This window comes from Thermobia domestica, chromosome 14 (genome assembly GCF_964235325.1).
Source record: "Thermobia domestica chromosome 14, izTheDome1.hap1.1, whole genome shotgun sequence".
Classification (NCBI taxonomy): Eukaryota; Metazoa; Arthropoda; class Insecta; order Zygentoma; family Lepismatidae; genus Thermobia; species Thermobia domestica.
This window is the reverse complement of record NC_137467.1, coordinates 199,327,599-199,342,261: the sequence shown is the minus strand read 5'-3', so window position 1 is coordinate 199,342,261 and position 14,663 is coordinate 199,327,599.

The window sequence follows — 14,663 nt, the reverse complement described above, 5'->3', positions numbered from 1 at the left end:
CTTTTCTCAATGTCCACGTCTCCGATGCATAAAGCGCCATGCTCCATACCAGAGTCTTAATAAATCGTTTAGGAAAGTCCAATGACACATTTTTTGATGTAGTTCTTTTCTCCTATTGAATTCTTGTTTAGTCTTTGCTATTCTGGAACTGACGTCTTTTTCACTTCTTCCTAAATAGGGAAACGTCTTAACGTCTTCGATTTTCTCTCCATCTAGCCATACGTTTGCTCCTTCCTGTCCTGCTCTTTTGTACTTTATCACTTAGGTTTTATTCTTATTTATCTTCAATTTGCACGTTCTTTTCAGTTGATCGTTCAAATTTGAAAGTGCTTCCTGCAAGTCTTTTTCGTTCTAATTGTGCTGAAAACCTGACTATTTACTTTTATATCAACGGTTCAAAAAACTATAGTTTGTACACTAATATCCATCGTTTTCGTTTACATTTACATATAACCCAATTCTTACCCCTATGCAAAAAAATGTTATAAAATCTTCATATTATAAAAATAGTAAGTTTTTATACTACTAGCATACCAAAAAATAGTATACCACTAGTGATCCATTAGCACACCAAAAATATTTTGAAAAAATAAAATAAATTTGGCGCAGTGGTCTTGAAAGAGTTGGCAGTCAAGCATCCTTATATTTCACGTTTATAGAAAATGCCTCGTACCGCCTTTAATTCGAAAAGTTTTTGAACCACTGGGAAGGGGTCGTCTTATGTAGCCTTCACACTAGGATCCAATGAGCCGCTCGTGTGAGCTGCAACTGCTAGCTTAACATTGTGTTAAATGTATGTCTCTATACATACGCTTCGGTGCAAGTGAGCGTCGCTCTAAGCTCCTATTATCAACCCGCCAGTAGCTGGTGGCTCGAGCGGGTTGTTGGCGGGTAAGAAAATAACACGCATTCTCAAGATAGCCCTTCACGTGAGCGTGAACTCTGTTGCAATGGAGAAAAGTGTACATATTTTTTATGTTGAAAATTTTCTCATTTTAGTGTTACTGTGATAAAATGCACATTTTATACTATTATACAGTTGGTCAAACGAAAAAGTAGACATCCTGAAGAAATTGAAAAATGTTATTTCATCTTCTCTTAGTTTAGGAAACAAACTCTAAAATGAACATTCTTCCAGTCTTGATCGATTAATATAATGAATCCATATTGTTCTATATCTTCTTTTTCTTTATTTCCTTGCAATGTATCTCCAAGACTAAAGCTGCAGCTTCTTTTGGCTCTAGCATAGCTGCCATTTTGTTATAATGATCTTTTGAGTGGCTTACAAATATTCAATGCCTTCATACTACAGGTTGACATGAGCGGCTCACAAGATCCTAGTGTGAAGGCAGCCTTACTTTTAAGAAGGAGTTCATGTAACAAGTTTTGTCTCCCTAACTTGCCGAGGAATTACGGAAATATGCAATTGTAATTAATCTGTTACAGGAGAAAATTTAAGCAGCTGAAGACAGCACAGAATTATATTGCTTACATCTCGAGAGTCTAAATACACCAAAAGGAATGGATCAACGATTTCGGTAATTGTCGTCTTGTGATTTTATAAGTCAGATAAAAGACCACCATATTAGATGTAATAAGTGTCAGAAATCGCATTTAAAGACAAAGGGCCTTATACAGAGTCGTTTTGATGTATGATAAGCATCATACTAATGATCTGACTACTACAAGAAACATGTTAGTCGAACTCCTTAATATGGCACTAATCAAGCGTCAGAATGACTCTGCGTAAGGTCCAAAGTGTCCTTTAGTAAATGTTTTTGGAAGGTTCTAGAATGCTGCTAATATATAGGTGAAGATTGGTTAATGGTAGATTGGTTCTTTTATCAAAGCTCAATATTCAAAATTCACATAGTAACTCTGACTGAGAGATAGCAACTGAAGGTGGATTAGTAGTCAGGTTGATTACTTCTTTTATTACGACTTAATGGGGATGAGGACCAGCGTGCTAGAACTTTGTCCGTTGTTCACGATGCACTGGGCTACATCATTTAGCAGCACCGTGTGTTTTATAATCAACGAACATCCTCAGAGGTAAAGCAATTAAAGAGGAAAACTTTGAAGAAAGTTAAAACGGTACCAGAAAAAAATAGTGTCAAGAATTTTGGTGTATTACCAGTTATCTAAGAAGTTGAAACAGTGGCGGAGCCTATCTTTACTATGGACAAATTAAATTGCTAATCTGAGGATGACCTTCAGATCAACAGTCAAACAGTAAGGAGACGATATACCAAATGGGAGGAAGGCGATATACCAAATGGGAGGACGGCAGCCGAAGATCATAGTGTAGTAATCAGTCAGAGCCAATTGAACAAGGAAACCAATTCTGAAGTACATTCAGCATGGTTACATAGTGAACTCAAGAAAATAAAAAAAATCTGGCAATAAAAGAAAACGGTTCACAGGTGAAGAAAAATAAAATGAAGTTCTTAATGATCAAACGCAAAGCGAAAACAAAGCAACTAGAAGGATTAGGCGATATAGAGAAAGAAAGAAAATGAGCAGATATTTAACCAAAAGCAAGAGATATTACAATGTTTGTTTCTAGAGTTCTTGATTAGGATAAATAGATTCAAGAGATGAGTGACAAGATTATGAAAAATGGGACATCAGTACAGATGCTTAGAGGAGAAAAGAAGACCGGAGAGAAAAAAAGAAGAAAGAAGTCTAGGTAGAAGCAGTAAAAAAATGTTGAAGTATGACTTTTTTGGTAACATCCCGGAAGAATGTTAAAATTTGTAAGGTTTCGGACAAAGTATTAATTAAGAATAATCGGGCAAAGGGTTCAGAGATTGAATGGAAAATGAATGGTGTTACTATGGCAGGGCGCAAAATTTCAAAGTCAGTGGCAATCGCTAATCCAAAAATGATGATCGCTAGTATTTCTCACGTACAAATTACGAGAGGCCCCCCACCCACCCACGAAGACAAACCATTTCGATTGAGGGTGGGAAAGGAGGAGCGAATTACAACGTTGTCAAGACTTCACATTCTGCGTTTTCTCCCCCTCAGTGACAATTATTTTCGTGCGGAACAAACTGCGATGCCCTGTGAGTTTAGACAGAAACCATTCCTAGTAAACAATGGTCGCCAGGTCTAAATTTCCAGTCGGGGGCCGCGGTGGCTCAGTGGTAGAGCGTTCACCTCTGGTGCATGGGGTCTCGGGTTCAAATCCTGCTCCCGCCAAGTGAACTTTGTGGTGGACAAACACCGTGTGCGTGGGTTTTCTCGGGGTTCTCCCGTTTCATCCCACTTTCTTCATTTCATTCATTTCTCATCTTCACCGTCTCCTTTAGCTTAGCCGGCATAAGCGTTTTACGTAAAACTCAAAGATTTCATTTCATATATAAATTTCCATTCGGAAATTTTGCGCCCTGTACTATGCTGTTTATTGTACGTAGTATTGGTTGTAAAAAGGAAAACCCTTGTTAACCTTCGGATTTGGGCTAGAGTGGCTGATAGGATTATGTGACATGAGCCATACGTTGGTGAAGTTATAGTAGTTACTAAGTTAAAATTGTAATAGATTGAGAATTGTATATTTATATGATGCAACAAATAAGATCCTGGAAGAGTTAGTGTCACATACATTACACTTAGTGGTTACAATAGGGCATGTACGAGGGTAGTCTCAAAATACCCGACTTAATAAAGAAAACATAAAAAAATGAGAAAAAAATTATCTTTATTTCTCAACATAGCCTCCTTTTAACTGAATACACTTTTCCCAGCAACGTTCAATAGCTTCGAAACCCTGTTTATATTGTGAACCGTCGAGCTCTTCAAAACATCCATTAACCACAGACTCCAGTTCTTCATTATTCGCAAATCTTTTACCATCGAGCAATTTTTTTCAAGTTTGGAAAGAGAAAATTATTCTAAACGGCTAAATCTTTCGAATAGAGTGTTTGAACAAGCAATTCAAACTTTAGCTCATTGATTTTGGCCATCACGATAAGGGATGTGTATGGTAGTATATTGTTTTCATAAAAAGAAAACACTTTCTTTTTCGCCAAATGTGTTTTTTTCTGATTTCATCACTTAAATGCTGGAAATTAGTTTGCATAATACCTGGCGTTGATCGATTTTCCTTTCTGAAGGTAATGAATAAAATTTATTCCAAGCGCATCCCAAAAAAACTGACGCCATGACCTTGACAGCAGAAAGATCTGTCTTTGCCTTCTTTGAAACTGACCCTCCCATTTTAATCCATTGTTTTGACTGTTTCTTCGCCTCAGTATGAAGTGATGGACCTGTTTCATCCATTGTTATGAATCGAAGCAAAACCTCAGCTTTATTGCTGTGAAACATCAGCAAACACTCAATTTAAACATCCCCACGACGCTGTTTTTCTTCTATAGTGAGGAAACGCGGGAGCCAGCTCTCGCACAGCTTTCTGATGTCCAAATTTTCAATTAATGTGCGAATTAAGCCCTTTTTAAAATTCCTGCCATGTCTGCTAGCTCGCACACTATCAGTCGTTGGTCATCCAATACCACTTTGTAGATTTTCTTCACCATATTTGGCGCGGTAACCTCATTTGGTTCACTATTACGATGTTTGCCTCTGCAGCTCGTACGGCTCCATTGAAACTCTGCCACACAATGTTCTACTGATGTAAACCTGTTGGGGGCAGAAAGAGTTATGGTTTTGTGCACATGCACTCATCTAAAAAAAAAAGAAGAGAAAGAGTTGAAAACAGGAGTGGAGCTTCTCCTCGACTTCAAAGATGGTTTCTTCTTTCAGCCAATTATAACTTTGATATTGTTTATAACAAATCTGTAAAGGTGGCTGATTTTTTGTCCAGATTTCTCATAGAGTTATCTACTGAGAAACATTTACTAGCTCCTAATTATATAATTGAGATTTCGTCGAGTATTTTGGATAAATCAGAGGTAGAAGACGAATCTAAGAAGGATCTCACGATTACAAAAGTTAAAGAGTGGATGTTACACGGCTGGCCTAAGAGGCTACCGGTTAGCCGTACATTAAGGAATATCAGGAGATGTATAAGAGAATATATCAACTAGAATTAAATAATGATTGCTTATTTTGAAAAGGAAAAATCGTACTCTCTAGAAAATTAAGAGCTTCCTATAAGGAGAAATTACATAAGGACCACCTGGGAGTTTTTGCCACACTGGATTTGGCGAATAATGACATGAGTATGGTGGCCCGACATGAATAATGAATTACGTAGTTACCTTAAGAGTTGTGAAGTTTGTTTGGCAATGGCTAACTGCACGCCCGAAAGTAACAATAGTTCGAGCCTAGTTCGGAAAAACCTTTTGATAGAATTCATGTAGACCACTGTCAAATATTCTGTTTCATCTTCCTTATTATGGTAGATTCTACGAACGCTTCTACCACTTTAACTTGTCTAGAAGAGCTGTTTGCTTTGGTGGAGTTTCCTAATACTTTGGTATCGGACAATGGGTCACCATTTAGGAGTAATGAATTTCAAGAATATTGTAAGAATAGAAGCATTAAGTTAGTTTTTACTCTACCATACTCTCCAGAAGGTAATGGCAGTGCGAAGAGAGCGGTGCAAACTTTTAAAAAAACTATTAAAGAAAATATATTTAGAAAATGGTTGTAGAGTCTCCAACCAAAGTGTGGTTAACTAGTTATCTGATATTAATTATGCTTTTCTACACACTCCTACTAAAGTCATCAATTGTTCGCCAGCTTCTCTTTTGTATTCTTTTAAGCCTCGTACTTGGTACAATGTTTCTCCAGCAGTAATTGTCAATATGCTAAAGAGCAAAACTGAAGAGAACTAGGCTTGAAAAAAGGAAGACCTATATGAGTGAGAAATTACAGGGCTGTCTTACCAAAATTTATTAAGGCTTATTTTGTACGATAAAGGGGGAAATAATGTTTTGGAGGTTCAAGTAGATGATTCTATCAGAAGGGTTCGCAGACATCAGATAAGGATTGCAGATGGGAAATCAAGTGCAGAAAATTAAGTAATAAAATACTCAGGCAATAAGTGTGGGTGGAATCAGTAAGTAACGAGTACAAGAATAAAGTTCGTAGAGGAGTAGACCGAAGGTTGGAGACAAAATATCAGAATGAAGCAGAGAGAAGAGCCTGTGTTTGTTCATGAAAGTCAAACAAACAATGAAGATACAGGGCTACAATGAGAGGCAATTGGTCAAAGATATGGGAGAAAATCACAAAGAATAAGAAGACCGCCTGATAGATGGGGATGCGGACAATAGTTGTCTTTTTGAAGGGGAGGAGGATGTTTTGGGCAGAAAGAGTTATAGCTTTGTGCACATGCACTCATCTAAAAAAGAAGAGAAAGAGTTGAAAAAAGAGATGCAAATGGCGAAGATCTTTCAAAGAAAGTTTGTTACTAAGCAATTATGTATTATGGATTGTAAACAAATAGCTAAAAACGGAGGCCTGTTGATTTAGGTTATTTACCAAGTAATTAAGGGAATGTTATAACTAGTAAATAACCATTTTACCAAACCAGGGAGTAGACTTCCTCAAAGTAGAATCTAGTTCAGCATTTATATTTGTTGGGTTGAGGCCTTTCAAATGGAAGTATTGTATACATAGCGATGATCTATTTTTTCAATGTTTACAAATCCACTGACAGTGTTCATTACTTTTGGCTACCAAACAAATACGAAACAACGTAGCGTGTTCAAACATAAAAATTTAAAAGTATTCGTACTTTTGACCATAATAGTGTTTTTCAAACAACAACTGACATCTATAGGTCAGGTCGAGTATTTTTTGGACTACCCTTACACTTATACTCAATATCATATTAGAGACGGATGGAATATGGATAAAGATTATAATAATTAGTTAATAGTCACTTTTTTAAATGAATCAATTTATTAAGACAGTCTACTAACAGTGAGTTTTTTTTCCCAGAATATCTTACGTAAAATCGCTGAGTCGATTTTTACTTATTCCATAAAGAAACTCTTTAATAACAACTTTATAATATGGTATGAATTATTTTCCATGTAGTTTACTTTCGAAAGTGAAATTCTTCAATAACGCCTGTTATAATTTTGTTCACATTTCATAAACAAATGTTTCAGTAATAACTGCAGGATGACTTGATTTAATTTAAGAAATCGGTGCGATAAAGTTTAATATGATGCTTTCTACTTTTATTTTGTTTTTCGTTAGAGAAATATTTTCCCAAATTTGACGGTGTTATCAAACTTATAATCATACAGGGTGGTTCGCTAAGATATACCAAAACTTCAGAAGGTGATTTCTCTGTATGATACCGCGGCGCTTTGGAGACATACAGAGTGTTAAAGAATATGTTCACTAGTTGACAGGATGCCTTTCATACAGGTAACATGGCAGTCATAGTTCTTATTGTAGTCATTTTGAACACCAGTCACGTTAAGTTCACTACGGGATCATGTCTCTACAACCCTCGGAGAGGAACGTGTTATTCTCAAAGTAGTAACAATTGAATGATGCTTCTAATATTTGTCATCATTCCACCTGCCCGTAATAACTATCCCTACGCTACTGAGGTGACTGTTTGAAGGCTATTAGTGTGTCTCTAAGGCTCACCGATAGTATGTCCACCTCTAGTACCACATGTTATAACGTTTCGTGTCTTGTGGTTCATTCTGTATGTCTCCAATATGATCCAATATCAAGTATTTTGCAAGGATTCATATACCCCCACGAACTGCAAGCCACATGTTTTCATTACCATGCTTTTACAGTTATAAACAAACAGTAGAAGACAACAAGAAGGTGAATATATACACCTCCGAGAAGAAACGAAGATGGGGACGGTGAACTACGAAGATAGCCGACAACCCCTACATAGGTTCTCCTTCCAAGAATATGTCTATAAAAGAGGACCACAGAACCAAGAAAATATCAGACCAGTACTGATCGCTCACCTACCAAAACCTTCATCCGAGTCCGCCATGGGCTACGGAGATTTCCTTTAATATCTATTCCTGGGTCTGCTATGAGCTACGGAGTATATTCCTATAAAAGCATCTCCTGAGACTCCTATTAGTGGCAGAGATATCCTTCAATACATATTCCCACGACTGTTGTGAGCTGCTGAGTATAACCTATCACCGTCTGAGGCCGCTGTTGGTTAAGATAAATGAGGTATCAAAATCCGCCACATTCATTTCGCTAAAATTTCGAGTAATCTCGCAAAACGTGCAGAGAAGCTCCATATACACGCGTACAAAGTCCCATATTTGAACTTGTTTTTAAGTATGAAATATTTAGCTTTTAAACAAAATACTGTTTCCATGGAATTCCTTTAGATTAAACATATAACAGGAGATATATAACTCAATTTCGGTAAAAAAAAAAAAAAAATGATTTGGTGGCTTTTGATGCTATAGTCGACTCAAATATCCTGTATTCCGTAGCCATATCGTGTACCGAGGAACTTTGCACTTATTGTACACTGCAAACATTTAAAGACTTAGAGAAAAGTCTTACAAAAACTTCGTAATTTTTTTCATAATACATTATTTTTATAATAAAAGGTAAAGTGTTGAAATTCCGTATACATTATTTAGGCTTTGCCCGCAGAACGTTTGCAATATATTGATATAAAGATTTTTGTTGATTTCCTTAAAGCAATAAGTAGCGGAAGTTTGGCCATACCTTACCGAATCACCCCGTATGAGCAAGCATTACTAATACTATTATAACTATTTAGACGAAGTTAAAAGAGTCCATTCTCTAAACAGCTCCAAATACTCTTGGTTGGTTACTTTGTTGAGAGTCAGAAAGAAGTTTTTAAAGTTAAGAAAGGAAATAAATGTATCTTTTAAATTGCTCAATTAAGTTAAGTTCTTTGTATCTCATTCGTAAAATTAGCAATATTCTTTCTTTTATTTGTGTTGTGTTGAAGCGTAATAAGGGGAAACTTCGGCTATTAAGAACTAGGGAAACGGAAGTTTGTCAGTTTGTTGACAGCAGTGTTTACTTTCGAAAATGGGCACTTTACCAGAACGTTGATGTCAATGTTTACATGAAAACCATTAGCAAAATGGGTTAAAAACAAGAACAAAGAAGAGAAGGCGACTTTTCTTTGTTTTTAAAATTGTGTAACAAATACTCTTATGCACTCTTTATTGCCAAGACGACAAAACAAAATTATATCCTTGTTATGTTGAGACATCCAATATGGAAGAGAATAAATATATAAAAAGCAATAAGTGACCATAATCTACACTCCTTATTTGTTTATGAAGATATAATGTATGATATTATATCTAGAATTAAGTTTAATTTTCTTTTGGGACATCCTTCAATCGATTTTACAACCCCCCGAAAAACGAACGAACAAACAAACAAATCAAAGGAGAAAATAGGAATGCCTGGCATAACACCATTTTCCACAGCATAAGTTTTCCTATACAATAATGGAACGTATCACTCACTAGGCCCAGTGACTCGTAACTCGGTCTGACCCAGACATACCCGTGAATAGGAGTGTGGTGTATAATTCGTTGAGATCCGTGACCTGGTGTGCCCCACAGGCGTAGACCCGTCATACTGAGGTGGAGATATGAAGATGCTGTTAATTAAATTTTAATAGAAATTTTGACTAAGTTTGTGTGCTTCCTTTGTTATTTCTTGATGGTGTACTAGAACTATTATTAGATGTGCCTGCCTCGTGAACGAGATGGTGGGAGTTAGTGAAACAAGATGGCAGCATGTTGCGAAACAAGATGGAAATTCACTGGCGGATGGTAGTGCAATTCGGTGGAAGTGGTTTGAGTAGAACACAAGTGTACGAGTGGGCAGATAAGCTGAAACGAAGTGTAACAAGTGTTAAAGATTCGTAGAACAACATTGCGAGAGTTGTGAGTAACTACGGGAAGGGGCGGACCAAGGGCTGGGCAATCCAGGCAACGCCGGGGTGCCACAGTCAAAGGGCTCCAAAACGAGCCTCAAAAGAAATTTTCTAACGTATTTTCTACTTTTTTGGTTTATATTCTTGTAAAGTAGCTGTCAATTACATCATATTTTTCCATTCCACCATGGAAGAAGAGTTTCACAGTATTAGAGGGCATGTATCGGCAAATTGAGACATGGCATGTCGAAGAAAGAGTGGAAGGGGAGTTGGTATTGTTTATAGCGGACCATGTACTTTGTGAACTTTTCACAGGCAATGGATGTTATTGGACTTTATGTATATATGCTCCTCTTTTAAAGTGATAGTAGAAGGAGGACAGTGTATACAGCACTTACTTTTGATTTCTTAGAAACGACACCACTGCGCCAAACTGTCAGCCTTTGTTGAAAGTAGTGTCTAGAAGATGTTATTATTTCACTATGTAGAAGTATACAGTTCTTCCCAAACTATTCGTTTCGACAGTATTTGTGAAATCGAATAAACCACTCTTCAATAACATAGGAGGGAGATAGAAGCGGCACAAAAAAAAAAAAAAAAAAAAAACGGTGAACTCGTTGGGAAAGTAATATTGATACAGTGACTGATATTGATCTCAGAAGTGATGCGTTTCAGAAAAGCAAAGCTAATACGAGCCCACACGATTAAGACTTTCACTTGCTGTCTCGTACTGTGACATACAGTTCTATTACGAATCAATCTTGTAAGAAAAATGCTTCATAAAGAAGAAATGAACATTTCAAAAGCAATTGAAGTGATTGCGAAAATGTAAAGTCATTTCGAAGCAATGCGAACCGTTAGAGGGTATGAAGAGCTACTAGTGGATGCAAAAGAAATTGCAGAGACTGGAAATCGATCCCCTTTTTCCAAGTTAGTTACAATTACGACCACGGAAAACCAAACACCAGTTTGAATACGAGAGCCCTGGTGAGCGCATTGCGGATCTCAATTTTTTTTTCAAAATTAACATTTTCTTTTGTGTTTTGGATCAAACCCTAAGCTCACTAGAAGAACAGTCTTCTCAACTAAACTACCATCATGATCTATTTTGGTTTTTAGTCAGAATCAAAACTGAAGACAAGGATTCCCTGATGAAGAAATGTACTGACCTTTAGATGGCTTTAACAGATGAAGAGTATTGTGATATTGAGAGTTTCTAACTTTAACAGGAACTATTAGTTTTACTCTCCCTACTACCAGATGAAAATGCTAAAAGCTCTCTTGAAGTATTAAAATACTTGACGAGTAGCCAAGTGACTGAATTTTCCTAATGTATCTATTGCATTCAAAATTGCCCTCACTGTTCCTATCAGTGTGGCTTCAGGCGTAAGGAGCTTCTCAAAATCAAAATTAATTAAAAATTAGAGATCTATCATGTGCCAAGTGCGCCTCGTAGGACACTACATGATGTCCATTGAGTTCGACATTCTTCAAGACATTAACATAAATTTCATTGTCGGAGATTTTACAGACAAAACAGCTCGGAAGGTTATATTATAATTGTTGTGAGATGCTCAATACAAATGTATTTAAAATTGTTTCATTTGTTGATAATTTTCAGTAATAGTGGAATTTAACATTTTACTTAGTTTCTCTTAAGTTTTGTTTTGCCATTAATTATCACGCCTGAGGCCAAAGGTTGCAAAATTAGGAAAACAATTTGTGTAAATTATTCTAGATTTTAAGGTAACTGTTTTTAAGCAAGGAAAAAAAAGGATATGGACACTTTCTGATATAATTCCCTAAATTGACTTTGGTTGGTTGGTAAGTGTGATATTTTTTACTTATCAAACTTACGAAACTTATAGGATTTCTAATGCTTAATAAAACCTATTATTAAACTTTAGTGTTGCAAGTACTCAGCTTTTGTACAAATTCATGAGATAGGTTTCATGAGTGCAATGGGCAGTGGCGTATTTAGGGGGTGGCTTCCGGGCTTAAGCCCCCCCGAAATCTTACTTAGTATAGTAAAGTAAATGAAATATCTTGCAGAATTTTCACATTTCCAGGCAAAGCCCCCCCCCCCGAAAGTTAGCAAAGCCCCTTCTGAAACAAAATCGTAAATACGCCACTGGCAATGGGATTCAACTACTAGGGCCTACATGATAAAGGTTGTTAATATTGCTGTGAGTAAAAAACGTTCAACATATGTGAAATGTATTTATTGGTATTTCACATTATTAGAATAGATTTTTGCATAGTCGGATACATGGTAGAATCACTCCTGATGTTATTGATATAACAAAACAATTTACATCATAGCAGTAATCATATCAGTATTAGTAGTATTCAATAAATGCTGTTCGATATTGTTTTTGTTTATACATATCGGCAAATAAATAATAATAGCAATAAAGAACACAATGTAATTAATACCATATGTATATTTTTAAGTACTAAATAAATGTAGTGAGTGTGACATGAAATACATAGGGGAGATGGGAAAAAGGCTCATGGACAGATTGAAACAACATAAAGATGATATTCGAATGAAAAGAGAAAATAATGCTATTTACAAACATGTGAAAGAAACGGGACATATGATAGATTGGGAAGGGGCTAAAGGTTTAGAAAGAGAAAAAAGAAAGATTATTAGGAAGTGGAAGGAAGCAAGAAGAATAAAGAAAGAACAAGAGGAGAACTTAATGAACTGAACAAGTGGGATGAATATACACGAGCAATGGGAGAAATTATTAGAAGTGATAGAAAAGAAAAATGCATAAGACTATTAGTGCGATTTGAATATTTTCAAATTTCTGTTATTTTATTTTATTTTATATAAAGATCAATAGAATTGTAAAAATGCATTGACAATTAATATGTATTAACAATGTAATTATATGAATGTTAAAGGGAATATAGTCTGAGTGAAGCATGAACGAATATGTCATTTGATTTCTACCTTTCTATTAGTTTCGTTCTTCTACGGATGCAAGTGTTCTTTTATTGTATTTTTTCTCATCTTTCAGAGGATTTCATTTGGATTTCAATATTTTTGTTGTACTGATTATGCATGTAGATGCTTCCGTTGTTATATAAAATTAAATATTTTGTTTAATTATGATATTGTTACATATTACAAATTTAAAATTTTATATATATAAAAACAACAAAAATAACTGTTCAAAATTTGCTGTTTATCAGTCTGTAAAAAAATGTCAAATATGTTCCAATTTATAGTTAAAAAAATATTCATTAAATTATCAAAATGCACCAAAAAAAAAATAAAAAATAAATAAAAACAACAATTAAAATTATATAAATGAAAATGCTAACTAACGGCTGAGGAAGATATAAGATTTGCTGTCATCTGTCTTTTCTCAATGTCTGATGAAGAGGACGTTAGGTCCTTGAAACTGTAACAAAAATCGTATAGTTATTAAATAATTCATTTTGTTCTGGTCAAAAAAATGTTTTAAAATGTTATTGTGATTATCCAGAACTATAGAGTATATTTATTAAATATACCTATATTAATATTTGAGTATTAATTTTTCTTTTTGAAAAATGGGTTTAAAATATTAAAAATTACTGTAATTAAATATAAAATATGGGCTAGGACTGGGCTTACATAAAAACATTATGCTCTGTCCAAATTTAAAGTTTCAAGCTTACGTAAATTATTTGACCTGAGCACTGAAAATGATTCAATAAGTCAGGACTTTTTCTTTTATATATATACTGGGTGGCCTATTTTAATCTTTCCACGGAAATGTCTCAAAAACGGTTGAACATAAATGAACTGAACAAAAACTCAAATAGGAAATACCATGTCGCAATCCGAATGGTGATGTCGCGGTGCTCCCCAGGGCCGCTCTTCATAGAGGCCTGGGGCCCAACTTTAAAATTTTAAATAGAAACATGGAGCGAGTGACACCTCGCTCGATAGATCTTTAAAAACTAAAAAGCGCAATGCCAAAAGATTTCCCTATCGGTCACCGTATTCAAAATGGCCGCCAAGATATGTTACCTGTATCAGATAAACGTCCAGTACCACTAATATGAAAACGGTTGAATATAAATTAACTTTAAAAAATCTTAAATAGAAAATGCCACGGGGCAAATTGAACGATGATGTCGCGTTGTCCCCAGGGCCGCCTTTCATGGGGGCCCAGGCCCAACTTAGAAATTTTAAACGAAATTATGGGTCAAGTGATACCTCCTTCGATAGATTTTCATACACTAAACAGCGTTGTGGTAAAAGATTGTTCATATGAGTCACCATATTCAAAATGGCCGCTAAGACATGGTGCTTCTATCAGATAAAACGTCCAGTACCAATAATATGAAAACGGTTGGAGATAAATGAACAGAATAAAACTCGTATAGTACACTGAGAAAAATCCGTTCTCCGGACAGCGGTATATTGTACTGTACAAATATATGCTATCCTCTTGCTTACTACGGAAATCAGTACGGATCATACGTTATCCGTATGCTACACAAGCACTGCCCTTAGATGTTACATCATGCCGTTGCAGGATATCTGACATCTAACAGTTTTCCGTATATCACATGCATATAGTTATGTTACATTCCTCAGCTATATGTTACGTACGTCCATTTGTATGTGAGATCCTGACCGCCTACATTGTTTCATACGAAAAGTACGTATATATGGAACACTTATACAGAAAGTATTATAAAACATGCGTTTTCAGTTATACGTCTGCTGTACGTTAAGTCCAAAAACTACAGGAATTACGCATGTAAATTACCTTTTTAAGTACGTCACCTACATTTTTTCTCAGTG